At 40.2% G+C, this 27,406-nt stretch overlaps 1 long non-coding RNA gene across 1 annotated transcript; it reads left to right on the top strand.

Moving 5' to 3' along the window:
- Window positions 1–4,275: 4,275 nt before the first annotated feature.
- On the top strand, window positions 4,276–22,285 carry LOC104142610 (uncharacterized). The gene is made up of 6 exons (XR_011142581.1): window positions 4,276–4,426; window positions 8,042–8,246; window positions 8,923–9,102; window positions 9,815–9,954; window positions 12,327–12,477; window positions 19,712–22,285. It is a non-coding gene; the product is annotated as an uncharacterized lncRNA (long non-coding RNA).
- The last annotated feature ends 5,121 nt before the right edge of the window (window positions 22,286–27,406 follow it).

The raw sequence follows: 27,406 nt of genomic DNA, 5'->3' as shown, positions 1-27,406 counted from the left end.
TGGGTATGCTTTAAGAGCTTTGTAAACTTTACAGGTAAGCACGTGCTCATGTGTACTTCTACATTTAGACGTTTAAGACTCCTTCAAGTGTTTTGACCTCTACCTCCTGGGTGACTGCCTAAGCTATTTGTTAATATGGAGACGTGACCATCGTCGTTCTTCCCTTTGCGAAGGGGGATGAGTGGGGTTACAGCTTGTGTAACAAGTACTGGAGAATTAATTTTTTCAAAATTTCAAAGCAGTTCACTTCTGATACAAAACAGAAGATTAGAGAGCATTTTCAGAAATGCTTCCCTTTTCTGTTTCTGCCAAAATTCTCTTGAGTTTGGTCCAAAGCTGTGGGGCTCCAAAATTGCTCTTTTCACTGGATAAATGACCCATGCGAAAAGCTTTCCTCAGCTTATGCTGACTGTACCTATAGCTCCCTATGGGCCGAACTGGAAAGTAGATGTCTAGCTCAGCACCCAAAAATCTGCTCATCCAAAAGCAATGATGACCCTGATCACAGGGTTTTCTGTTCTTAAATCCTTGCTTTAAGCTGAAGCTGAATGCTGGCCTATGTATAGTGGCTTAATTATTTTTTCATAATGTAAAGCCAGCGCTCACAGAGCTGCAGACATTCAGAGCGGAAACTTCCATTATCATGATATACAAAGTAGTGTGTCGCAAGATAATGGTAAAGTAATAAAGTTTTACACCGAAACAACCTTGGGGGCAACTAGATGTGTTTGTTTTTTTTTCTAAGTGTGATCCGTTATTGTACTATCCGTCTGTTAAAATAAATGTCTGACTTCTATTGTTTGATTAGATTTGAAGAATCACATTACATTTACCTGATGGCTTACCTGGTCTTAAGTCGAGTATTTACTTAAACTTTTGCTGAGCTGCAGTTTATTCAAAGCTCCAGTCTGAAATCTTGCAGGAAACACTGTGTTCTATAACCAGTATAACCGGTAATTGCAGAATGCAAACATGCATAAATAGAGCTCTAAACATGCATAAAAAAGGTTAAACTTTTGTGGAGTTCAGGTTATACAAGTAGCTGACATGGTAACTGGGTATCCAAGAGGAAAAACCAGTTTTCATCCTAAAATGAAGTCTAAATCCAGCGACCACGCAGAAGTCTTTATGAATAGCTTTTCCTCATGGCATATCTAAAGATCAGCAGACTTGGGTTGTGCAGAAAGAGTGGGAAAAATTAGGTCCTAAATTTGAAAAGATTTATTTCCTCCATCCAGTCCTGAAGCTTGGAGTCAAATAGGGTTTTAAACATTGAAGATACTGACAGAGGAAGGAGTTGGAAGGGACGTGGCAATGGCTCCCAACGCGAAGGATCCTGGACGTAAATGATTGAATGATGATAAACTCTGAGACTTTTGGGCTATCTCAGCAGCAAACAGGGTCTAGTGCCCAAAGGCCTGGGACTTTTTTGGTTCGAATTAGGAAGAGAAAAATAAAGTGATTGGAGATTTGCCCTCCAAGTGTTATATTTCGAAAAAGAAAAAGGCGAGAAGGAACTATCAGTTCAGATGTCTTCAGCAGCTCTGTCGTAGGGAAACCTCCCAGAGCTGTGCGGTAACGTGTCATTCCCTAAGGAACAATTGAGTAGAGGTTAGATGACTGAGGTTGTCGCATAAGAAACCTTCCCTTCCATATCACTGGCTTATTTCTATCCCTATTTTATAGGGATTTTCTCCACCATGCAGGCTACCATGGGCCTGCACACAGCAACACCCTAGCTCTGACTTTCCTTATGTTGACTCAACTTAATTATAAGCCTCCTCCCTATATCTAACTTGGTTTGCCTTGTCCGTTCATCACCTCTTCTGGTCTTCCCTTCATGTCTGGTTCTGAAAAAATGTCTTCTTGTGTGGTGTTTTTCACTTCCAGAGCCCTGAAATATCTTATCCTGATTTGTATGTACTGAACTTTGTTAGGGCCAGGGAAGAAAGGAAGATGGCCGTCAGGCCCTTCAGCAGGGGAAGTCCAGATGTTGTCTTCTGCCTCAGTCATTAGTGACTGCATCTAAGAAGTGGTGAGGGAAGTGGGGAGAAAAGGGGAATCTGAATGTCCTGTGATTAAGTGACTAAAAGGTTGTTGTCTTCCCAGTAGAGGGATATATGTGCGAAAACAAGGTGGCAAATTTACTCTCTATGTTATTTTTATATGGACCTGCTCAGTTAATATGAAGAGGAACAAATTCCTTTCCGCTCTTGCAAAGTTTTATTCTAATATACTTTCCTGGACTACGCCAATCTCTTTGTACTCTTTACAACCCCTATTTATAGCTTGCACCTGCATCAGTTAAGTATTTCATATCTGTGGATAATTTTGAGTTTCTCAGGCAATTAAAGCAAGCCTCCTGATTAACTCTGTAACACTGTTAACTCTCTAATGACAGGAAGCAAACCTACTAGGAAAAACCACCAGTCAAATAGCTTATTCCACTTGAGCAGGAATTAGAAATACTTTTGTGAATTATGTGATTCTCTTAGAAGCAAATATGAAATGCTAGCTGGTGGGGAAATTTTAGATGTAACCCACCAACATAACAATTTTGTCAGGTACTCAACGCCCAGAAGTGGTCCCTAGTTTCAAAAGATTTAGTTCCCATTAAGTCTCCAAAAACCCCAGCTCATCACACAGCAGCTGTCAGTGCAATATTTCCAGGCAGATTTTTAGAAGAGCTCAGTATTCAGTGTGTTCAGATATCTTGTTAATGCAGCCATTTTGCAAGCTAAATGGGACCTGAGAAAATATATAGCAATCTTTTTATTTGCCAATAGCAATAGGACAGTTGCAAGGATATTCATTCTATGGAGAACTAGCATTTAAGACAGAGCACAGCACAGTGATAAAATCTTCCTTGTGAGGGGAATAATACTTCCAGTTACTCCAGCTCATTCTTTAGGCTGTTAGGAAACTTTGCACTGATGTAACTTCATGAAAATCAATGATACTGAAATAAAGAGGTGAAGCTTGAGGGTTTTTTTTTTTTGGTAAGAAATCAAGCTTCAACTGTTCTCTGAGCAGGTTGGGTCCATAGCTCCTTTATAGAAGCTCTTCGCTTGCTAAGGACGTTTTGGAATTCGTCCATATATTAATGTTTCATGTTTTCCTCTAAGGGATTCTCAGATATGGACCCATAGTCCCTACAGTACATTGCATATGCTTGGGAACATCTGTCAGATGTTTTTCTTGCAGTATAAAGCCTTTCATTCTTTTTTTCTGCAAGATGTATCAAGTTCGCCGTAAGAATTGCTCAAGAAGTGATCAGTGGCTGGAGCCCACATTAAGCAGTCTGGTTATCAATGTTAACATAAACGGGTGCCTCTTCAAAACAGGCACAGCTCTCGCAGGCTCTCCTTGGCCTCAGACCTGTAACAGCAGCACCATCTTCCTTAGGAGGTGAAAAAGTTGGTTGTAATCGCTGTTATCTCCCTCGAGGCAGTTGAACGACTCTCTGTGCTTCGTGGCTCCTCTGCCGCTTCCTTTGAAGAGGAAGAAGAGAACATCTTTCTCTAGTTACAAGGATCTCTGTTTGTTTTGTTATTCCTCTCTTAAGAACAAACGAATTGCTGTCAATCCTATGTTATAAGGTTGTAATGTGCGTTCTAATCATTTGTTTTGGTGTAAGATTACCCTCATTACTGTCCGTACAAGTACTCTAGATGCCTAGAAGCATTGCACTGAAAGAATGTAAAAATTCTGAGGGGAATATTTGGGAAAGAGGTGTGTATTTTGAAACAATGGTCTTTTCCGAAAAGCACGTCCGGTAAAGCTGTCCCAAAACAGAAGCTCTGCTGTGTGAAAGGAAACATGGCCCTGAAAAAAAACCCTTTGGATCCTACTGCCGCCAAAAGCAGAGAAGGTCAATTCAAGGTGCCCGCTTCTCACGTCGATGTTCTCCAGGATGCCCTGAATGGCGACCTGTAAATCAAACGCTTCTGACTGTGGAATCCAATTCAACTTGGCACCACATGTAATAATGAATAGAGAATCTCAGAAGAAGTAGGTGGAATAGGGGAGATAACAATGTTAAACAAAAACTGGTGGAACTTCAATTTATTAGCTTTTTGTTGCACAAAAATGCAGTATGGGGGAGGCTAACCTTATTCACTGGCTTGAGTCAAAAATATGAAAGAAAAGAATTCCTTTGTATTAAAAATAATGGAAACATTCCAGCTTGAAAGCACGAGGGAAAAATGCAGAAGAAGAATTGTAACTTTGGATTCTCTGAGCATACAGTGTTCTCTTTTTCTTTCCTTCCCCTAGTCCTGATGAACAAAAAAACCCACTACTGCTTTCTTGGTAAGTTGTTCTCAAGTAGTAGGCTGCAGCTCTGCTCTGCTGTCTGTCGTCAAGGATCAAAAAAAGAAATACAGCCACACAGGAGAGGCAAAATATATTGTGCTGCTCGTCCTGGGTAAGTTGTTTCTTTTTTTCGCTGAACGCATGTGATTGCAAATTTTATAAGGAAGGTAAGCGAGAGAGAGAAAAATTCTGCCTCCTCCATTAGTGCTGATAAGCTCATATTCATAAAATGAGGTTTCATGGCATTTTTCATGTTTTAGACGTGATATATGAGGAAATGATCATCATCTGTCATTCCGAATGTTTCTGGAGGGCACAGTAATGATGTCTGTCAATTACTCTGCTGCTGGCTGTGGGAAATGTGTCCTCTGTGTATGTTTTCTGATATTTTTGAAGATGACAGCAGAATTGCATCCTTCTTAGGGCTAGCTACTTAACTATAAACTAGCATTGAATGTATAGAAAAACACATTTAAGATGGGAAAGCCTGCTTGAGTTGAGCCAGACAAGATTTGTCCTGAATTCATTTGTCCTCGATAAAATTATGTTATAACCAAAGACATAAACTCTTGTTTAAGTTTTCACAAGGGGCTACGTTTAAAAAACAGAAAACAAAAAAAGGCCCTCAGGCAAAATTTGAGTGCACATTTTGCCTATAATAATCACTAGTTTTCTGAGTCCTGAGAAAAAAGGTATATTTTTTCCCCCTTCCCTTAAATCACTTATGCAAGGATTTCACAGCAAATGAGGGTGGTTAGCTGGCAAAATCTCTGAGGCTCATTTAAAAGTCCCCGCTTTGATTTGAAGTGTAAAAAAGATAAATTCTCCTAGTCTCTTTGTGGATACCCAGCTTTGGTAAGAAGATGCTGAACTTAACAGGAATTGGAAGAGCTCAGTCGCTCGACGGAGAACTTCATCGCATTCAGGATAGAGTCTTAAGTCCAATCCAAAGGCCATGGAAGTTAATTGAATGATCTGATCCCTGTGTGTTTTTTTTTTTGGGGCGCGGGGGGGAATTGAATTAGGCCCTCGGACATCTGAAATGGTGCGATGGCATTTAGCCAGGCCACTCTCATTAATTATAATAGGAACTGGACTGTTATGACCCTGTCTAACGCTGAGCACTTGCCCTTCTCCGTATTGAGATTGACTTTGTAAGGAAGGGCTTTGCATGCTTTTTCGCTGCACGAATCTCGATTCTGATTGGCAGCCCGGTATCGCAAAGGAAATACTCGAGCGTTTGCCAGCATCCCCTTCTGTTTCAGTGCAATATTTCAGGAGAAATCCCACGCTCTTCGGCCTGGTTTCCTGCTTTGTTGGCTAGTTCTGCTTGAATAAAATGGTTTGCTTGGAGACGCCTCCTTGCTTCACCACTGAGGTGTGGGAGCGCGTTACGGGACGGTTTGAGGTTTGGCGTGCCTGCTGGCAGCCTCTGCGGTAGGGCTGTCGGCGCTAACGATAGCTCTGCCCTGATGCCGTTTGTGTTGTTCTTTGGGAGCTTAGTTAGGGAAAAGTGTCAATCTTTTTCTCCTATGCATTTCTGTCCCCACCCTTCCCCGAGTACAACATACGCATGTTTGTGTCCAAACACGTGTATGTAAAGCTGGGCTGATGAAAAAAGCGTGCTTTTATGTGGTGAAAGTTTGGTCTTGCTTTTTTCTGTTCCACTTGGTTTTTTAACGTGAAAGTACTTCTATGGCACCTTCAACTTCAATCACTTCTTGTTTTTGCCCAGTGTGATTCTAAAGCGTAATGGGGTATTTTTCTGCAGTTCTACTAAATTTAGCCCCCTACTACAACAGGATTCGTTTCCTAATAACCCTTTTTTAAGAGTATAGCCTACCTAAGACTGAGCATCGTTTCTTTCGCATTGGAAATACCAATTTCATTGACACGTATTCAATTTCCGTGCAGCTCACAGTGCAATCAGCCTCGCAAACCATTCTGGGTCCTTCTGTAATCCTTTCTCAGGTAATCAAACAGGCGGAAAAATAACAAAACCAAAAAATTCCCTTCCTCTCCCACCGTTCTTCAAATACGTACATGGGAGGGGGGAAAAAAGAAGCAAGATGTGCGCAGCCTTTTGTTTTTTTGCAAAACGTGTCCATGGTGAGAAAATACAGGTAAACCATTTTAGTTCTGAAAACTATTATATATGATGGAGCAAAGTCTAACTGGCCATAATCAAAGGCATGTTTTGAAAAATCTCTCTGGAAGAAGCTAGGAGCTGGTTCGTTGGAGTCCAGGTCGGTAACACTCCTCCAAACTTAAGATATAATCACCACACACCCGTTTTGTATTCTATATCTGCAGGCTGTTATTATACTGTGATGTAACCTGAGCCTAAATACTGATTGATTGATTTATTTTAGCTGGATACCTTTTTGTTTCCTTATAGAAAATACTGGCTTTTTGGTTAAAAAAAAAAAAACAAAAAACAAAAAAACCAAAAGCAGCAGCAGCTAAAATAGCAGGAAAAAAATAACCCTGAATGTGACTGAAATATTTTGGTGTTTGATTCAAATATTGTTTTGTTTTGAGGCTACAGGATTTCTTTTTATTAACAAAGCTGAACGTTTCTGCGGATGGATGTTTTGCATGTGATACTTAGTTCTAAACGCCATTTTCAATTAGAAGCAGCAGCTGGTTTGGTGTCTAGCTGCCTTAGCTTAAAACGGTTGAGTGTTTCTTAAATCACAGCTAAATTTAACACTGATTTTGGAAGAGTCAGCTTTAATTAATGGGAGTAATAAAAAAGTAACAGAAGTAAAGAGAAAATATCTCATTTTTTTCTCAAAAGCAGGACTATAAGTGTAATCATTTTTCTGGATGATTACTGCATTTCTTTCCCTTGATCTCCAAGGCTGTTTTATTTTTGTGACTTCATGGACCCAAGTGGGCATGTGAAATTATGGAATAATTATGATAAATGATGTGGAGCCAAAATTGACAAGCTTGAGTGCCATTCCTTTGGGCAGTCTTGTTAAAAAGAAGTCAAAGTCACGGACTATCCATTGACATATCACCAGTGATCTGTTTTTTGCCATTTCAGTATCTGGTGCAGTTGGGCAAAGGTGCAAGAATTTCAGTCCTAGTTGATACAAACCCTCGTGGTCTTTTGCACAGAAAAATCAAACCACAATACTCTACGACTGTCTTGTCTCTAAGCAGATACAGATGCGTGGCAAAATGATAAGTAGGATGATTTCCCTGGTTTCTTATCGCACTCTATCCTTTGTAAGGGAATTTTCTGGTTATTATACCTTATACATTTATCCATTATACATTACAACATTGTACATTTGTGGAACCAAAGGGAAAATCTATAATAGTAAGAAGAATACAAAAGTTTTTATGTGGTGATAGCTACCAGGTTTCTTTTCAGTTCTTTCTTCTACTTTTACAGGATGTATCCTGAATACAGAAATAATGTAGTCAAGCATGACCAAGAATGAAATATCACCCAAAAATGGTTCCATTTTTCAAAGTATAAAAATAATGCAACTAAGACTATAGGTTAATTATATACTCTCATTTCAGACAGTGTCGTGTTAGTTTTGCTTAATTAAGAAGCCTGCAGAATAAGGTTTATTTACCTGACGATGTTTGATTTGATAGAAATAACTAAAAGAAGGGTTAAATAAAAATAATTTGGGTTAAAGGAGTTTTAATGTTCTGTCCTTAACAAGCCCTTATGGACCTTCCTTTCTACCCTTCGGTCCCTAAGACGCTCAGGACTGAAAAAGAACAAGGATGATGGGACAAAACCTTGGCCTTCCTTCCAGCTGGCCAGCAGTCTCCTGCTATGCTTACTAAAATCATAGCGTAAAGTTATGAATTACATCTCCGCAGGAGCCTAGCCACGTTCTCCTTGCTGCTGAATGGCTGTAGACTGAAAAAGAGCTTGTTCTGAGTCACGTAACCTGCCCTAGGTATGTTTTGGTAGGCAGTCACTAACTGCCAACTTCATAGATTCCAGAAAAGCTCATCATACCTTTAATAAGCGTTAATGAATGTTATGGAGGAATAAAACAAACTGCGTGTTAAATTACATCTGCATCCGTTTTGTACAGCTCAGAATGGCGTCTAATTGCTTTAACGTTTTCTTGATCAAGTGACGCTCAGTGGCAGCAGATTTTTACAGCTCTTCAGAGAGCTATTCAGATACCTATCGAGTACTCTCGCTTTCCATCGGCCGGGCTCCTAGTTCACCATTCAGCCGATTATTCCGCGCTCTTCTAAAAAAGAGCACGACTAGTAACCCAGGCAGAGATGAGCTTAACTGTTTCATGCCAAGTTAAAGGCTGGTTCTCTTTTGTACATCAGAACGATATATATGTATGTATCTGTTATATATTTCCATCTTTAAGGTTCTCATTCCACTGTCTTAAAATGTGCTTAAGGAGAGATTCCTGGCCAAACAAGTGATGAAGTGTTTCATTTCTTAATACGTTCAAATTGCTTCAAAAACCCAAACTGTCAAATTAATGAAGACACTAAGACGACCATAAATGAGGGCAAATGAAATGCTAACTGAAATTAGCAGGTCTAAGAGGAAATAGCGAAAGACTTGAAAACTAATGCTAAGAAATTCTTTATATTTAACAGGCACGTTAGAGCAAGGGAGTGACAGCGAAACTGAACTTCATGGGAGAGTAAAAGCAACAATTAAGGGACCAGTGGTGACTGCCATAAATCTGCAGAGCTGCGGAGTGGTTGTAACGTGAGGGCTGCTTTGATTCAGGTTTGCCACGGGAGCAGCACCTCCATGGATAAGTGGGCGCCAAGGTGACGCTCCTCCTGTTGCACTGAATTCTTCAAGCTTAGGGCGAGATCTCAGGCTGTAACTGATGATACCGTAGCACCCGATGGTCAGGTCACTTTTATTAAATAACCGAATATTGGTTTAGGGGACTGGTTTTCCCTATTAAGTTTTACCTTGGATTTTAACTTCTTTGTTAACGTTGAAATGTTTGCACACCTGCCTACGTTTTCTCTCTGCTTCTTATTCCGCCTCACTAGTCTGCTTTTCAAACCTGCCTCGGGTATGAAATATACAGTATATTTTAGCAAACTCCACTTTCTCAGGGGTTGCCTGATGAGAGGTGGCTCAGAAAAAAAACCCCTTCATCTGGGTGATAGCAATAGCACGTTGGTATTTCAGAGGGCATTGCGTTTTACAGATGTAAATCACGGCAGCGATTGAGCCCTCCCCATGATCAAGAAGAGAAAAAATCATAGAAAATATATCTGCAACAGATTTTGAGAGCACATTTTTGTCAGAGAAGAATCAATTGCAGCATAATTTTTCTTTACATATATTTGACTGGCTTAGACCTAAAAAGTGGTGATGGCGATTTCATAGGCTCCGTATAATCTGTTCCAGTATTTTATTATCTTCACTCTCTGAAAGTTTTTCCCATCACTCAACTTCTGCAAGCCTTGCTGTGTTTTACACCCCTGACCCGTAGCACTGTGAATTCCTTTTCTTTTTTTTCAGTTGTCTTTTAGGTATTTGAAGTCTATCATCGTTTTATCGCGTTTCCCTTCAGTCTTATCCTTTGGAGACCAAAGAATCCTAATTCCTTTGGCCCTTCTTGTAGGTCATGGCAGACCTTCAAATCCATTGCAGTGAAAAAGGTAAGACTTTCAAAAATATCTCTTTGGAGCATGAATTTCACAGGTCTGCCATAGATTTAGGTTCCTAATTTAGTCGATGCTTTCAACACCTGCCTATAAAAGGCCCTTCTTGGTTGTTAAGCCATTGATTCAACCTGTGACACCTCTTACTGCACTCCATTAAGAGGAGTGTACAGAAATTTTTTCACAGCACATTGTAGAGAAATTATTCATCTGAATGATTTACGATTACCTGGCGTAAGTAAATGGAAGTGACACCTCTAGTGTGGTCTTTTTTTAAAGAGACCTAATTAAGATTTGTACAATTGCTAAGAAAAAACTCTGAGTTAAAAATCTAAATCTTAGGCTCCTTGGGAAATATCAGTCTTTGCATATTTATATTTAAGTCCACTGGTTTTCACATGGTGATCTATACACCTGTAATGATCTGTGCATTGTATGGTACATGTATATGTTGTACATACATGCATATCGTAATATATAGGTATAGCATGGGATATTTTGTTGAAGTATTGTCTCTAAATATTTATATGGTAAAAAAGGAAAAGCAAGTGCACTGATGCCTTTGAATGCCGTTATCGCTAGGAATTCATATTAAGAACCTCAACAAAGAAGTCTAATTGCCCTCATAGCATAAATCTGCACTGTTGTTTCTGTGCAACCAGATGTCATATGCTGTAGAGGAAAATGAATGCATTAATATCAGCCTTATTGATCAGAGACTAATGAACTCTGTTTGTAATGTGTCATGTTTTAAATGGTTGTTGAGCCTTACAGGCCTTCTTTCCTCTGAATTTATTTGTCATTATTTCTACGTTATGATCCTAAGAGAAATTACAATAAGAAGGCATTGTTTTTGTTTAAATTGTATCAGGCAGATTGATCTAGAAGTATGGTTTGGTTCCTTTTGCTTCTGTGATAAATTACTACGTTGTGATACAAGAATCAGTGGAGTGGTTTAGATGAGTGCAGTGGCTGCTGTGATCACTGCATGCACATGAGAAAATCGTGCAGCACCTTAAGGTGCCTCACACGTTGTTTCCTTCCAGTTCAACAGATAACGTTCAGATGTGGGTTGAGTGAACCAACAAAACGGTTCCTTAACAGATGTCAAATCTACTAGCATTCACAAGAGGGCTCAAAAATGAGTTGCGGTCTGTGACATACTGGATGGCATCCGGAAGAGAATTTAATTATTTCAGTTTCTAAATGAGCTCTATATTTACAGATTTCCCATTCTTACTACAGTTGATGGATAGTAAGTACTGAATTCCCCCTAACAACCAGACATTACTGTGTGAAAAAGCACAGCATGGACATTATGAGCGGTTAGGCTGCCTTCCCCAGTGACCACTGAGTAGGGAACTGGAAATGAGTTACGCCCCTCATAGCTGGCAGGACTTGCAAAGGTTTGGTGAGAAGATGGGTAAGATCATTTTCACAGCAGAGAGGCTTCCTAGCACACTGGTAACTAGTTTTGCTACTCTCATGTGACCTTCATAAATCACCTTTGGCAGGGTGCGTTAGCCCTTGCTGAAAGTCTTGACCTCCCGGCTTAAGTTGTGATTGGATTCCTGCAGGCATCGTTCCCTCAAAGGGGCTCAGAACATCTGAATTTCGGCTTTCGGAGCCACTCCTTGGAAATCACCTTCTTTTTAAGCCTGTGGGGAGAGAAAGTGCAATAAGTAGCCAAAAGGAAACTTTGCTCTAGCATGACCAACCTGGCCCCGATATGCTGTCTCTGAGCAGAAACCCTGCTTGAAACCCGTCTCAGTTGTGTGACTCAACATCCCTTTCTCATAGCTCAAAGAAGAGGCAAGTTCGGCTGGGCTGCAGCTACCCTGAGGTATACTAAAAAAAGGAGTAAAAACACAGAGGAGAAGCCACTGATCAGGGTAATGTCTACAAAAAGGATAAACAGCGATAGTTATGTTGTTTAACTCCAGGCAGCAACATGCAAAGTTAGGAGGTTCTTTCAAATTTAAAAAAAAAAAAAAAGGTATTGCATAAAGGAGTGCTATCTGGCCAAAATTAGGAGGCTGCTAAAGGCAGCAAGTAAAAAGTAAGCTCTGAGCCATTTCCTTCCACCGTACTCGTATCGCACGGAGGCCACAAACAACAACTCTTAAATCTCAGCCCAGACGCCCCGCAATAATTATGCCAGTATAAACAAGCAAGCTTCAATAGCAGATGCACTCTATCCGCATCTGAGCTCGCCCATGTAACCATAAATATCTTTTATAGGTATAAACATCAGTTATCCGACAGCCTCTGTCCTATAGAAAGCTTGATTAGGTGATAGCGAGCGATAAATAATAGTATGTGTGCAGCTGATTATAGCGTCTCTCAGAGCGGCGCCAATTCATTTGCAGCGAGCCTGCAGTATGTCATGCGTATAACAAGCCGAGCTGCAGGAGACGAAAGACTGCATAAAAACCACCAGGCTGAAGTCCTCCGGTCATCTTGTCCTCCATGCGCTGCTTAGAAAGGATGGATTCGAGTTGCATGCCACCAGTGGGAAAGGTAAGTTGCTGTAAGTCCCTATTTCCCCTGCCTCTGCTCTGCTCAGGTTAGAGGAGGCAGCGTCCTGCTATGCCTAATTCCTACAGATAGAGAAGTCCTGTAGCTAATTTACACCATCTGTTCAGCCCAGTGATGGATCAAAGCCCGAGCTGTCTTCTGACAGCCCCTTCTTGTATTCAGTATGACATTGAGACATTGAGGTGCATCAGAGGTTGCACGCTCATGGGATAAGAAAGGGTGCTTTTGAGAAACTAGCAGCAGACCCTTGGAAAACGGGCCTGGAAAGACCAAATGAAAGAAAATCTGGGACCCTGAACTCAACCCAAATGCTATCTCGCGTGGACTGCACCGAGTACTCCAAACACCACACTGTATGCTCAAGACGTTCCTCAGCTGAATCCTTTAAAACACAAGCCTCTGTTTTCCAGAAAGCTGGTGGAATGACGTGCCCAATTTCCACTCATTTTCACTGCAGTTTAATTGCTCAAAGCTCTTGTATTCCACGGCCAAAGTTTCTGGTAGCGAAAGGGAGACGATACAGCATCAGGTAGCAGTAACAACAGGCTGCTGTTTCTGAAGATTGCCGTGAAGCCGCTGCTGAGTCTCTTAGGACACACTTAGCTTTTCTGCGCGGTAGAGCTGGACCTGTGGCAACTCAGCGTTCAGCACGCGCTTGCTAGCCGGATACACCTACCACCGTCCCTCAGCAAAAATCGCAGAGTGATGTTCATTTAAGAGTGCTGCAGTTTCTTTTCCAAAGAAAAAGTACTGCTAATATTGTAATGGCTCTGAGGCTGAAATTATTAGGTTGCTATAAACTGAGAAAACCCTTTAGACGGAAAAAGTTATTCCTGCCATGTAAATCTAAAAGCATATCTCAACTAGCTCAGTATTTTGGAACGTCATGTTGTATTTAGAGGAATTTTTAATTCAGTTGAAGGCAGTTATTTTCGAACTCCTGGGCAGGCATGAGTCTCTGGAGGCTTGAGCTGCATTTATTACAGCCTCTTTAAGGGACTTCTCTGATGCTAGACTCTAGCAAAAGAGGAGTAAATTAATCATGAATGGGCAGTGCAATTCCCTCTCCAGAGTCCTCTGGTCAAATTAATATAATCAATATAGCACAAACTGTCAAGCACTTTTTCATATTTATGTCACTTTTATAGCTTTTACCTATATGGCAAAATCGGCCTGCTAAAATGTGGCCACACTGTATTATATGGTCACATCTACAAAATAGGAAAAAGACATTAAAAAAACCTTCCCCTTATTGGCTTCCTATTTCCTATTTGTAAAGCCTGTAGCTGTATACTGGCTACCAATAAGAAGTTTAAAAGGCATGAGCCATAAATTTGCACAATATATGAGCGTAGGGAAGAGTCTGTGTAGATATGGCAGGAAGGCTCAGCCTTGCGTTTGGACGATCCATTGAGCAAGGATTTTGAGGGCTCTGCCAGGTGGAATTGACTTAACCTGTTCTCTAGCAGCTGCAAAGCGTCAAACCCCACGTTGGTATCAATGGGATGAAGGCATTGACCTTTTTCCTCCTTCCTGCCGTGCCTCGTTGTCCGCATGAAGGAGCGGGAGAAACATTCTGGGCTGAACAGTAGCAAACGTCATTGAGTTTAATCCAACCCCATAGAAAAGTTCTCCAAGACACTGTGCATGCAGGGACCCAACATGTGAGCTTGAGCAATAGCCAAGCCGTTGAATACGCCAAAAGCCTGTCTGCTGGACAAAAGTGATTTATGTAAAAAGTTAGCTGAAGAGACCGTTAGAAGATGATCGTACTGATTTAACGTAGGGAAGAGTTACCGTTGTGCTAATGTACCTCGTTCAAACGGCTGAACCAATTTATGTTGTTCGAACTAACAGCCAAGTATTGTAATCTACTTAAAGCAGAGAACAGATTGAAATCCTCAGAAACTACACAATTAACATTCTTCCTAAAGCATTACCATATTTGATGGAGTTAGTTTCCTGTGATTTAGCCAAAAGAAAAAGGCTTTTGACATTAGATTCTTGAAACCTTAAGACTCGGAGTGGAGCCTGACATGTGAAAAGCAATTAGAGTGTGATTCATTAATCTTGTACAGAGCAGTGGATGGCTCGTGGCTGGGTAGAATTAAAAATAGAGGGAAAAAATTAACATGCTTTTTGTGTTACCGTGGTGTGCAGTGCCAAGTGCTTTCCTGCTTTTCTGGACTATTTTAATATTCATGTTTAACAAACTGGGAGCCTTTCAGATCCTGTAATAACATAGGTAATGCTTCTTTCAGCCTAGACAGATTTTCAAATTACAGAATGTTTTCTTTCTTGCTGTTATGTGGTTTACTTTTTTTTTTTTAATTTAATCTGCTTTTATATATTGATAATACAGGTTATGTGGAAGAAAGAAACAATCTTCAGAAACTCGGATTAACTCGGATTATTGTGATTTGCTTTCTCTTCCAGTTTTCAGACAGTAAATATCCCTTTTTTGGGCTGAATGGCATCTCACCCTTTCTGTCTAAGCCCAGCTCGGTCAGAAGGGAGCACTGTTTTATTCTTAGTAGACTGTCCCATACGTTGACAGCCATGAGCAGACAAGCTACACAACAATCCCCAGATGAGTTTAACAGTTCTTCCTGTTGACTTTTTCCAGACTTGCAAGAACATTCTCGAAGCAACCTGAACGTAGTTTCTTTAGTTGTTACTATCCTGAGTGTTTGACTCTTGACAACTCCTTGTGACTATACCGTATGCAAAGTAAGGTTATGCAAAGCAGCTAAAGTGGGCTTACTAACTGACAAGTGACCATTAATTTTGTAACAAACTTTTCCAACTGTAACAGGAAATAACCGCAGGTCACTGTGACCACTCATTTATTTCGTATGCTAATGAGATCAAGAGGGCAGCGCTTGCAGCCTTGAAAACTAAATTAATGGAGGAGAATCCCCATGCCTGAAATTGCATGAAAACTACATTAAAAAAAATCACTTTGGCTGGCTTAAATACAAGATTTAAAAAAGAAAACAAAGCAAATAGAAGAATAAAGCACATCCTTTTAGGACACATTCACAAAAGGAGCAATATTTTAGTTCTATATTTGCACAATGCCATCATACTACAGCTGAGGAAAACAGCTCAAAATAATAACAGCAAAGGTAGCAGAACCAATAATACTCAATGCTTTGATAATACAGAAGGAAAAAAAAAAAAAAGAACAAAGAGGATTTGGAAAAAACCAAGGCAGTCTGTGGGTTAATGGGATTACAGACTGAAGTGATAGGATTAGTGACTATGCCTTCTGAACGGCGTCGCTCTCGCTATCAGCATAGATCAGGTTCTGAAACACAAAATTAAGCGTAGCTCATTCCCAGTACCAATTCTGAGCCAAATTCAACTATAATTGCAATCAGTGGGAATTCTCATAGAGTGACAGAGCCAAGATGAACAAAAGAATTATAATCTCAATGTAAGGTATTGAAAAAAAAATTGCTACTTATTAGATATTCAGCTTTTTTGTAGGATCATAATATTGTTAGTGGTAGCAGACAGATAAAAAGATTTTTCTTACTTGGCTTTAGCTGGCTTTCACTCTCATTTCGGACCACATGCAGTTCTTCTGTGGCTAGCAGTTGCTGCTCAGAAATATATCCCCGTGAGCTGCACGTTGCCACCACAATGAAGGTTGCTCACAAGGAGTGTGCAGACCAGAAAAATATGAAACGATTGTCATAATCCAGATCTGAGGTGGGATAGGCATTTATGCTCTGCAAGGAAGTCTTGTGGCCATAGAAAATAAGGATAAAGAAAGAAGAGATTTGCTCTGATATTGCAGAAACAAGAAACAAGAAATATTAGCACAGGTTGAACAGCCAGACTGAATGTCCTTTGTCTACTCAGTAACCCGTATCGCTTCTGAATGTACAATGCTATCTACACCCAAGACAGCAAGAAAGCTTTAAGGAGATCACAGTTATCAGGAGTTCTCTAAGAAGTTATGAGACTTACTAAAGAATAAAAACATTCACTTCAGGAAGAATAATCTTCTTGGAGAGTTAGTTATCCATTTCTCTAAGGTTTCAGTACTCAGAAGTTTGTTATTGTCATAGCTCCATGATCTCAGCGTTTCTTGTGCAATGTAAAAAAGAATGGTGTTGATTTTTTTTTCTCTCTGCACAAAATATATTGCCTGCACTTAAACAGGTTGTTTAAATACACATGTATGTTCTTTTCCATCGATCCCAATCCTGACTCTTATTAAAACAGGAAAAGTGATTCTTGCATAATTGCCTCACGGTCAGACCAGAAGACCATGTACAGTTGGTCTGGCTGGCCGTCTGTTCCGCCATTGCTGTGGAAAAGTGGAAGTGTTTCTGAAGTATGGAAGTATGCGCTTCAAATATCCATTAGGAAAAAATATTTCTCTGAACAATCATACAGTGAAGGCACTTAAACCAAGGTGATTAACCGCCTCTACCAACGTCTCAGTATGGTCCTGAAAGGAAAAGAAGATGATGTTTTTCTTCTGGAGATAACTTTGGTTTATCTTTAACATGAAGCTCTTAGCATTCCTGGAAACAAATCTCTAAATAAAAAGCATACTTAACATATGTTACCACAGTCACATAAAAGTGGCCTAATCAGATTTTATCTATATTTTGTCATGCCTTTGGAGTGGCCCCTTTTCATTCAGCAAGGATTGCACTGGGTTTGAAAGGATGTAAAAAGCCACGTCAGAACGGGACCATGGTTTACGTTCAGCCTTTGTTATTCTAGCAGGAAACTACACCATACCTGACAAAGAAATTCATGTCTCTCCCTGCCCGCCACTGCAGTAGGAGTTTAAATCAGAATTTACTAACACGCAACCTTGAATATTTCACATCGACCATGCTCAAGTCGTCAGTCTATCAATATTAAACCTGTTTCTAAACATGTATCACCTTCCTGAAGCTGACTGAAGCCAGGGGAGCTGTAACAATGTCATTATTAATACAGAATATATTGGTCTGGTGTGGTTTTACGTTGTTTATTTTTGGTGGTAACCATTTCCTTTTCTTGTACTCTTTTTTTTTTTAATCTAAGAAACCCATGCCAGGATCCGGTGTGTGCAGGTAATTTATCTGAGCCTGATGATGATGAACCAGTTTTCTGGATAGTCATATCAGCCCTAGGTGGAAGAAAGAGTGCATGCATGTATTTTATAGCCTGGAAGTCTCTGTGCTTTAATGCTGAGAAAAGCTTGCATTTAATAGTAAGTTATAAACATCAGGTAACTCTGCACTAGAACGTTTCCTGGAAGCCATATGCTGGATTGGCAGGAGCCATGAAAGCCTGGTTAGCCACTAACCACTCCTAATTTGGGTAGACTGCTTAGCATAAGAGCTGCTCTCCCACCAGCCTAAAAGTAATTTAATCTTCCCTCTACCACCTGTTTGGCTGCATCTGATGTGTACTGGTTGGCGGATGACTGGCTTTCTTCCCCTGTTGTTTTTGAGACTGGCTATCGAACAAGACAGCTGCCTTATGGGAAAATATATTTATGTATTTGTATTTATATATTACATAGAAATTATAAGTAAATATCGATGTATTTGATATTGCATCACAGAATCACAGAATGACCAAGGTTGGAAGGGACCTCTGGAGATCATCTAGTCCAAACCCCCTGCTCAAGCAGGGTCACCTCAAGCACTTTGCCCAGGATCTTGTCCAGATGGGTTTTGAATATCTCCAGCGAAGGAGACTCCACAACCTCTCTAGACAACTTGCTCCAGGGCTCTGTCACCCTCACAGCAAAGAAGTTTGTCCTCATGTTCAGACAGAACTTCCTGTGTTCCGGTTTGTGCTCCTTGCCTCTTGTCCTGTCGCTGGGCACCACGGAGAAGACTCTGGCCCCATCCTCTTGACACACCCCCCTTCAGATACTTGGACACATGGATGAGCTCGCCTCTCAGTCTTCTCGTCTCCAGGCTGAACAGGCCCAACGCTCAGCCTTTCCTCATACGAGAGAGATGCTCCAGTCCCCTCATCATCTTTGTAGCCCTCTGCTGGACTCTCTCCAGTAGCACCGTGTCTCTCTTGTACTGTGGAGCCCAGAACTGGACACAGGACTCCAGGGGAGGCCTCCCCAGGGCTGTGGAGAGGGGCAGGATCACTTCCCTCGACCTGCTGGCAACACTCTGCCTAATGCACCCCAGGAGACCATTGGCCTTCTTGGCCACCAGGGCACACTGCTGCCTCATGCTTCACTTGTTGTCCACCAGGACTCCCAGAGTCTGCAGAGCTGCTTTCCAGCAGGTCAGCCGCTGCAACCTGTACTGGTGCATGGGGTTATTCCTCCCCAGGTGCAGGACCCTGCACTGGCCTTTGTTGAACTTCAGGAAGCTCCTCTCCGCCCAGCTCTCCAGCCTCTCCAGGTCCCTCTGAATGGCAGCACAGCCTTCTGGTGTGTCAGCCACTCCCCCCAGTTTTGTATCATCAGCAAACTTGCTGAGGGTGCACTCTGTCCCTTCCAGGTCATTGATGAATACATTGAACAAGACTGGACCCAGGACTGACCCCTGGGGGACACCGCTAGCTACAGGCCTCCAACTAGACTCTGTGCTGCTGATCACAACACCTCCCCCCCCCCCCCAAAAAAAAAAAAGCACAAATGCAGTCCCCCTGTCCCCCTAGTAAGTTGATTGATTTGATAATTTGCTGTTCGTTTAGGACTTTGAATTGCCGATGCATAGCACATGCCTTGGGATACTTAGTGGTTTAATTAAGAAACTATATGCAATTAGAAACTTATCTGGTTTATTTGCTTCTTTCCTAGTTGGAATTCTCTAAACTTGAAGAGTTCTCGGAGTAAATAAAAGCAGCTATACAGTCTGTTGCTTGATAAATATGCCTTTATGATACTCTTTGTAACTATGGCCTGAGTTGAAATACATCTGTTTTTTGAAAGAATGTTCACTTTTTTTTTCTCTTCCTTTTAAAATTTTTTTTATTTTTTTTAAATAAACCGTAGGGGTATCGTGTCTTTGGTGGAACTATATGACAGACACAATTGATTGGCCAATATGGAAGCCAATTAGCTCCTTAGGAGAAAAAAAAAATTCTATATTTGTCAGAATGGTGAAAGGAAAGTGTTTTACTAGTATTAGGAATCTTCATCTTATATGATTTGTTCCAACAGATCTAGGCGTCCCTTGAACAAATATTCATTTTCCTAATTTCCTTTTTCTCACTTTCCAAACAGGCTTATGGCGTAGTGGAGGAGGATAGCGGAGTGATGGTGTGTTTCTTACCTTCTCTTCAATCTCTCCATCTTTGTACTTTGCTCTGAGCTTCTACCAGCAGTCTCCTGCAGGTCTCAGAGGCTTTGTTTCTGCTTGAAATACAACACCTGGTGAAGTCCTCTTGACTTCAAGACTTCGTTACCTGTGCTGCCTTAACGCAGGTCATCTGCCTGTTGTCATACCACAAAATATAGGTAATTATATCTTCATCTAAGTTACAAAACCTGAAGTTTCTGACTCTTCTAAGAAGTATGTTCTGACATCCTTCCCTGAGAGATGGTGAAGTGAGCAATAGACTTAACGCTTCGTCTGTCAGCCCTTCTTGGTATCTCCTGCACAGGATGAAACCGCGAACAAAATTACCACCTTCATGAAATCTGAAATGTCTTCCTTTTTCTGAGCAGTTAAAGTTAACACATTGCTAAGTGTTATTCTTTCATAAGATGCCTTTCCAAAAGCATTTAATGAACTAGAATTGAAAGCTAACAGAGTAGTAGTTGAATTTTACTTTTTTCTCTGTTTAAAATATTCATTTTCCTTTTTACTCTAGCTCACATCCATACATCATTTTGCCTTACTACTCTAAAATGGGAATAACTGCGTGCAACCCTGAGAAGCATTCTTGTTATTTTTGCCTTGCTATCGCAGAATTCAAGATACATTGTATCAAAGACACTATATAAAAAGCAAATTAAAACTGAATTGCAGTAAGGCTACTAAAATAATTCATTGCCCTTTGCAGAGTTTACTACTGAGTATGCTGTGTGGTGTGAATGGACAATTAAATGCAAAGAATTGGTATTAATGTGCTGGTTTGTAATAATTATTGAATGTGTATTTATGTATACCTCATTCTGTATGTTAATTGCAAATAAGACTGGTGACTCGCATTTGTCCAGAATGCCTCAGCAAGTGAAAAATCATTTCACTGAGAGAATTCACTTTCCCTACATGCTTGAATGGAATAATAGTTTCTTCTAGGTGCACAGGAATGGATAGGTTGACTATGCAATAACTTCTGCCACTGTTTTTGTGGCAGTGTCTGTATGTTTTCACATCTCTTACGAAAGAATTCAATAGCTGAAGAGGGATAAAGGCTGATATTATGCACTTTTCAGGAGGGCGATTCTGCAGCAGTGTGCCTCCACAAATCACTTGGTACGTTTAGAGAATTCAGAAGATTTTCGACATAGTACTCCGTTGACTCTGTTGCTGGGAAAACTGAAATTTTACAGCACTGCTGATATATCCCAAATCCTTCTTCTGCAGGCAAAGTTGCTTTTGCTTAATGAGAAGCGAAGTACTCTACTCTAATGATTTCACTACTGTACTTCCTGCTATCGTTTTAGGAAGTGGCTAATGACCTGATCCTGTGAAGTGCTAATGAGCCTGTGGTAATACTGAAGCTGCTGGGATCTGAGGTAGCCTTGCAGGAAGAGCTGAAGAATATATATATTTTTTCCCCAAAGTAATGTAAAACCCTGCAGAATTTCCAGTTCTCCTGTAACTGAAGTGGGTGAGAATTGAAGCTTTACGAGATATAAAGGAGGGGACAGATGAACTATCCATTATTTTTGTGATCAATAGGGAACTAAATGCCTGCCCTCACTGGATTTCAGCTCCTTCCTGGTGCTGCCTGCTAATGCCTCTCCTTAGCAAACCAGCAAATTTGAGCCTTCCACCACTAGACTCTTTCGTAACTAAAAAATATCATGTCTCCAGTGAAGTCCAAGTGAAATATTAATTGTGCTGGTGGCAGAAGAAATTGGAAAAAATATAAAATGGAAGAAGAGAAGTACTATTCCTCATTCACTTTGCAAACCTGTTATCCAAGCTTACCCCAGCCCCATCTCAGGATCTACCTCTGGACAGGAAGTAAATATGGGTATTAGTTGAAAATTTTCAAGAACAGGTGAGCAACCTGGAGATTTAAACTGTAATTAAAGATTTGATGGCAAGGTCTTTGTCAGGGTCATTTTTAGCTCTTGTTGCCCCTCTGGAATACAGAGGAAGATAAAAGATTCCTGATTTTCCCTGGGCTTGTGTGAGTGTTTTTCTCTCAGCAGTAAGAGCTTGAGGACTAACTACCTTTAAACAGGCATTCGTTTTAGGGAGCTTAATTTGGTAGTGCCTATGTCATGTCCTAGACACGCTATTTCAGGTTCCTTAGTCTTTTGTTATACGTTTACTTTTGCTTTTCAGCATGAATTTGAGCTTTACCAACCTAAATTTTTACTACTGTTTAATCACAGGTGGGATCTATCTGGACAAACTGGCTACTGTATAATCTTTGTCTGATTTGAGTGCCTGAAAACTTGGTGTTAATTAGAAAAGTAAATTTCTCAGCAGATCTTCACGTGGTGTCCGGTGAGGCATATCTGAAGGTAAATAAGATGAATTCAGAGAGGTGGTACATCAATTTATGCTAAAGACTGGCTATGTTCAGTATGGGCCTTTGCGTGAAAAGCAGAACGCACTTTCCTTGTAATTTTCTATATATAATAAATGATCTCTGCTTTACTTTTGTTCTTGGGAAAAAAAAAAGAAAACTTTGTACTTATTTCCCTTTTGTAATAGGAAACAATTCTGAAGAATACAAACGTTTACTAGTGCTACTAATGGAACATTTATGACCTTCATAAGAAGTTTTGTAGTAAGACCTATATCCATCACAGTGACCTCAAAGAGGAGGATAATCAGGGAGAAAAAAATGTGGGTTTTATTACCGAAATAAGTATTCACATGGGATAGACTTACGGAATCTACTGGATACAGACCTTTCACTTAAAAAAAATTGATATTTGATCTATTCCAGAGAATTGAATACTGCAAAGCAAAAACAATCCCTCCACCCCAAAACTCAAATATCCATGGTAAGAAGCAGTTCTGCAAGTTTGAAAATTGTTCAATTAGAGTAATACACTAAATTTGGAGACCATCCAACTGGCATCATTTTCATTAGATGCTACTAAATTTTTCTGTGTGGAAAGGGTGACAAGAAAGCAGTAAGAGATTTTTCTGGGGGGCAGGGTGGTGAGCAGAGCAGGGGCTAGTATCAAGCTCACGTAAATTAAAGCATTACCTTTAATCTTTAGAATAAGTAACGAGCAGCTCTTGCTAATTTAGCATTTAACAATAAGCCTAAGAATATCAAGAAGTTGTCATAAAGATCCAATTATGCATATTAACTCTGGTAATGATTGAGTATTGATGCATTCATCATGAAAAAAAATCGACCCTCAGAACATACCTACTCCACTCCAAATGTGCTGTAAAAGTATTTTTAAATAAATAGTTTCCTGGACAGGCCTGCTATTCCTCTCTTTACAGCAGCTGGATGAAAAAAAGTTGAGTAGGCCTAAATGAATATCTGTTCTTTTCTGCCTAAAGGGGGCAGAACAAGGTTTCGTCGCATGTTTTGACAACACATTTCTATGCTTTCACATATGTGACTTTCATCTGAAATTAATTTCAAATCAGATGGGGAGAATTGGAATTTTTTTGTCAGCTACGATAATCTTATATTTTTCACTCTTTAGCTTTCAGTACTTCTTCTTAGCATTAACGTTTTCTGTAAGAAAGCATTTCTTTACGAAACTACATGAACATCTCCCGGTATAACCATGATATTATTATTATTGTTATTATTGTTAAATAGATAAGTTTTCAGTCATTTTAAGATTAATATTTCACTGAATAGTGGAAATTAACACAGTTGGACGCTGCCCAAGAATAAATATGTGCCATATCCTGGATTAAAAAAAAATCTTTATTTTTAAATCTCAAAACAGAATATTTCTATAAATCTACTCAGGGTACAGAGTTTATCACATAGTAGCTTACAGTAAGGATCTCAAATTTAGAAAGGCCAGACAGGGTAACATTCCTGCCTCTCTAGAGGTTACTGCTGAAGAGAATATCCCTATTGTGGTTATTATCCTCAGGATTTTGTGCGGCCTTTGTGAAGCCTACCAATTAGTGACACTTCAGTTTGAGAAGCAGGAAAGCTCCGTTTTGGCAAACTAGCTTGTTGCCAGACAATAGAAAACCATTTGTATTTTCTGTTCGGTCACTGATCTCTTTAGGTAATTGAGATACTTATCAAATGACTTGAAGTCTTCACCCAAGGCTACGTTTGGTATTCTTATGAAAGAAAAAATCCAGCTTGTACATTTACTCATTGCTCAAAGATAAAATGTCTCCTATCTGTAACTCCGGACATTAAGCATGTGTTCACAGATCAGCTTTGGGAAGCAATCAAGGCTGTCATTTGTGGAGATACCCCCGATATCGCTCGTTTTTCAGCAGTGATTAAAAATGTGATAGGATGCTGAGCTTTGTAAGAAATGAGATGAAAAATTGTTTAGATAACATTATTATAATAATGTTATAAAAAGCATGCCTGCCCTAGGAGGGCTCTGTTCAGTTCAGGCCTGACCACCTCAGAAGCTACTCAAGAGATGTAAAAGACGTTTAGAGATGTGAATCGGGGCTCTGCTTGACGCTCAGCATGATGTGATGGCATGATATAGGCTGACTGAGAAAGTTATCTTCTTTATCTGCCCATCAGTGCATGGACAGCTGAGATGCTCATGAACCAGCTGCTGAACCTCCTTGTTTTACAACAGAGCAGCAATTTGAAGTAAGCCGTTAGCTTTGCCAACCTATAACCTTTCTGCTTGTCAGTCAGATTTTTCAAACTGATTGTGAGCGCAGGAAATTCCCGTGTGAAGGAAGATTGAAAAGATCAAGACTCCTTGCTTGATAAGGAGTGACATAAGTGGCAAATGAAAGAGAACACAACACAAATGTGTGTGGTAGGGAAGGCAGTGGGACAAAAGTCAAAATTTTACCCCTTCTGACAATAGAAAAGCCAAGGATCGTATGATTAGAAGGACAAGTTGCCATTACAAAGAGAGAAAAGGAAATACCTTGCCCAGGGAAAGCATGCACAGAAGACAATGATGCCGGAAGCAGTGGAACTTACTGGTCCAAGGCGTTTTTGGGGCCCAGGATATTCAGAAGAAAAGACTGGAAATGTGTATCGAAAACTCTTAAGTTCACCGAATCATAGAACAGTTGAGGTTGGAAGGCACCTTGTCTACCTCAAACCCCCTACTCAAAGCAGGGTCGGCTAGAGCAGGTTGCCCAGGACTGTATCCAGGCAGGTTTTGAGTATCTCCAAGGATGGAGGCTCCACAGCCTCTTTGGGCAACCTGTTCCTGTGCTTGACCACCCTCACTGTAAAAAAATGTTTTCTTATGTTTAAATGGAGTTTTTTGCATTTGAGTTTGTGCTTCTTGTCCTGTCACTGGGTGCTACTGAGAAGAATCTGGCTCTGTCTTCTCTACACCCTCCCATCAGATACTTTTACACATGGAGAAGATCCCTCAGAGTCTTCTCTTCTCCAGGTTGAACGGTCCCAGCTGTCTGAGCCTCTCATCGTATGATAGATGCTCCAGCTCTAATTTAATAATCTCTGTGGCCCTTCACTCTACTTGTTTCAGCAAGTGTGTGATTTCAGGTTTGCTCTCAACAGGGTTGATGGAAGGGAAGGATCACTTCCCTCGACCTGCTGGCAATGCTCTGCCTAATGCAGCCCAGGATGCTGTTGTCCTTCTTTGCTGCAAGGATGCGTTGCTGCCTCATTTTCAACTTGTTGCCCATCAGACCCCCAGGTCCTTCTCTGCAAAACTGCTTTCCAGCAGGTCAGCCCCCAGCATGTTTTTGGTACAGGATTTTGCGTTTTTTTTCTGTTGAACTTCATGAGGTTGCTCTCTGCCCGTTTTGCCAGCCTGCCAAGGTCCCGCTGAATGGCAGCACACCCATCTATCAGTCGCTCCTCCCTGTTTTGTGATTTTGTGTATTTTGGATGAGAAATATTTTGTGAGAGAGCTCTTCAAATGCAACTCTACATTCAGTGCAGGGAGGGTCAAGTCGTCCTTAATATGCTATCAGCTGGTAATTTTTTTCTGGAACAACCAGAAGCTGAAATAACATCAGAGAATCATAGCCTTTTCTTTGTCTAGGTTGGCTGCAAGGTCATACGGAACGTCCTGTTTCTGGTTATATTACTTACATTTATGTTTAAACTATTCTTTTTCTAAAAAAGACAAAAAAGAAAAACAAGGAAACCGCAACAGTTTCACCTGTGTCTTTTCTTGTACTTTGTATGACACCAGCGTAGGAGGGTTGGTTCTTTCTTCCATAGCACTGGCAGCAGTTTCACCCAGTTGCAAGGGGAATTTAAAGGATTTGTGTTCTGTCCTGCGTTGTTTTCATCACGATGCTGGCAAGAAGAATGTGTTTTAACTCTCCTTCGGCCTGCAAACGTTCAGCTTTTTGAAGGTTTTCATCACACCATTTTACTTTGGATTTGCCACAATGCACGAGGTAAATGTTCACTGTGGGAGGTGGAGCCTGTGAATTGAAATGCTAATTTGTGAATGAGGACCAACTACTGTGATAGCAAAGGTGTTTTGGATATCTGGGAAGAGATAAAGGAAAGAAAAAAATAATATATATGAAGTCCTTTAAATTTTTCACCCTTTCTTTGTCTTTCGTATTGGCTTTTCTCTTGGGCTTAATGTTTGTGCCTTGCCTCTAAGTGCCAAGGAGATTTCTTCTTTTGGCCTGCTCTCCCTATTTAAACATTTTCATGGTGTGAAAAGATGTCTTTATGACAATACTTTGCTTTATGGCAATCAAATCATTACATTTTGATGTTTCTGCAGTAAAATTAGAGGATGTGATGAAGTTAAGTGTAGAATATGCTACCCTAGTATCATAAAAAGTCATAAAACACTGTCTTAATAGACAATTTACTGGAAACTTGGGGATTGGGAGAAGCAGGGAAAAATATGTTTTCATTTTTGCTTATATGATTGGTTTCTCAAAACTTGGTTATATCGGTAACACTCCTGAACTGGTGTTGTGCATTTTATAGTATTACTTTTCCTATGGAGCGTGTCTCTCAAGACAAACAAAAATCTTGAAAATTGTGGAGTTCATTTCAGACCAGACAAACAGTGAAAAGCTCAAATTTTGAAATGTTACTGAATGTTCCCTGTGTGGTTCCCACTATTTGAGAACGACAAATTCACAAATTTTATCCATCTAAATTTTATGTAATGTAAAGGCCGCAAAAAATGAAAAATGGGAATGGCTTTAAAAATTCTGAATATGCAACACCTGGAGATCAGTTCCCCTATAAAATTTATAATTTCAAAATGACCTCAACATAAATAAACTAAAATTTTAATGAACTTAATTCTTCACACTTACCTGAACATCATCTGTATCCATTCAGGTAGCTGTAATTTAGGTAATGGGATCTAAACTTGCTGGTGGTGGTGGTGGGACATCTGCTGAATCCTGTGGAATTTCGTGTTTGCACAGCTTCGTATCTTTGCATCTAGTCCAGGTAGAGAACAATAAACACAGAGAAAAAAGTGCAGATGTTCAGCAGGAGAAAAAAAAAAAAGAGGAAAGGAGAAAAAGTGCTTTTGCTTTACATCTGAGAATATATGGTTTACAATTTTAGGTGATGAGTATTTATCTGTCTTTTTAAATTAACTGCTAGGTAAAAAGCTTACCTTTTATTAGACTTCTACCCAGTAGGGAAATACAGTGTTAAAGACAAGTTTTCTCTCTAT

The sequence above is a fragment of the Struthio camelus genome, chromosome 8, assembly GCF_040807025.1.
Source record: "Struthio camelus isolate bStrCam1 chromosome 8, bStrCam1.hap1, whole genome shotgun sequence".
In the NCBI taxonomy this organism is placed as follows: Eukaryota; Metazoa; Chordata; class Aves; order Struthioniformes; family Struthionidae; genus Struthio; species Struthio camelus.
The sequence above is the reverse complement of the archived record's forward strand: the minus strand, read 5'-3'. Positions and strand labels throughout refer to the sequence as shown.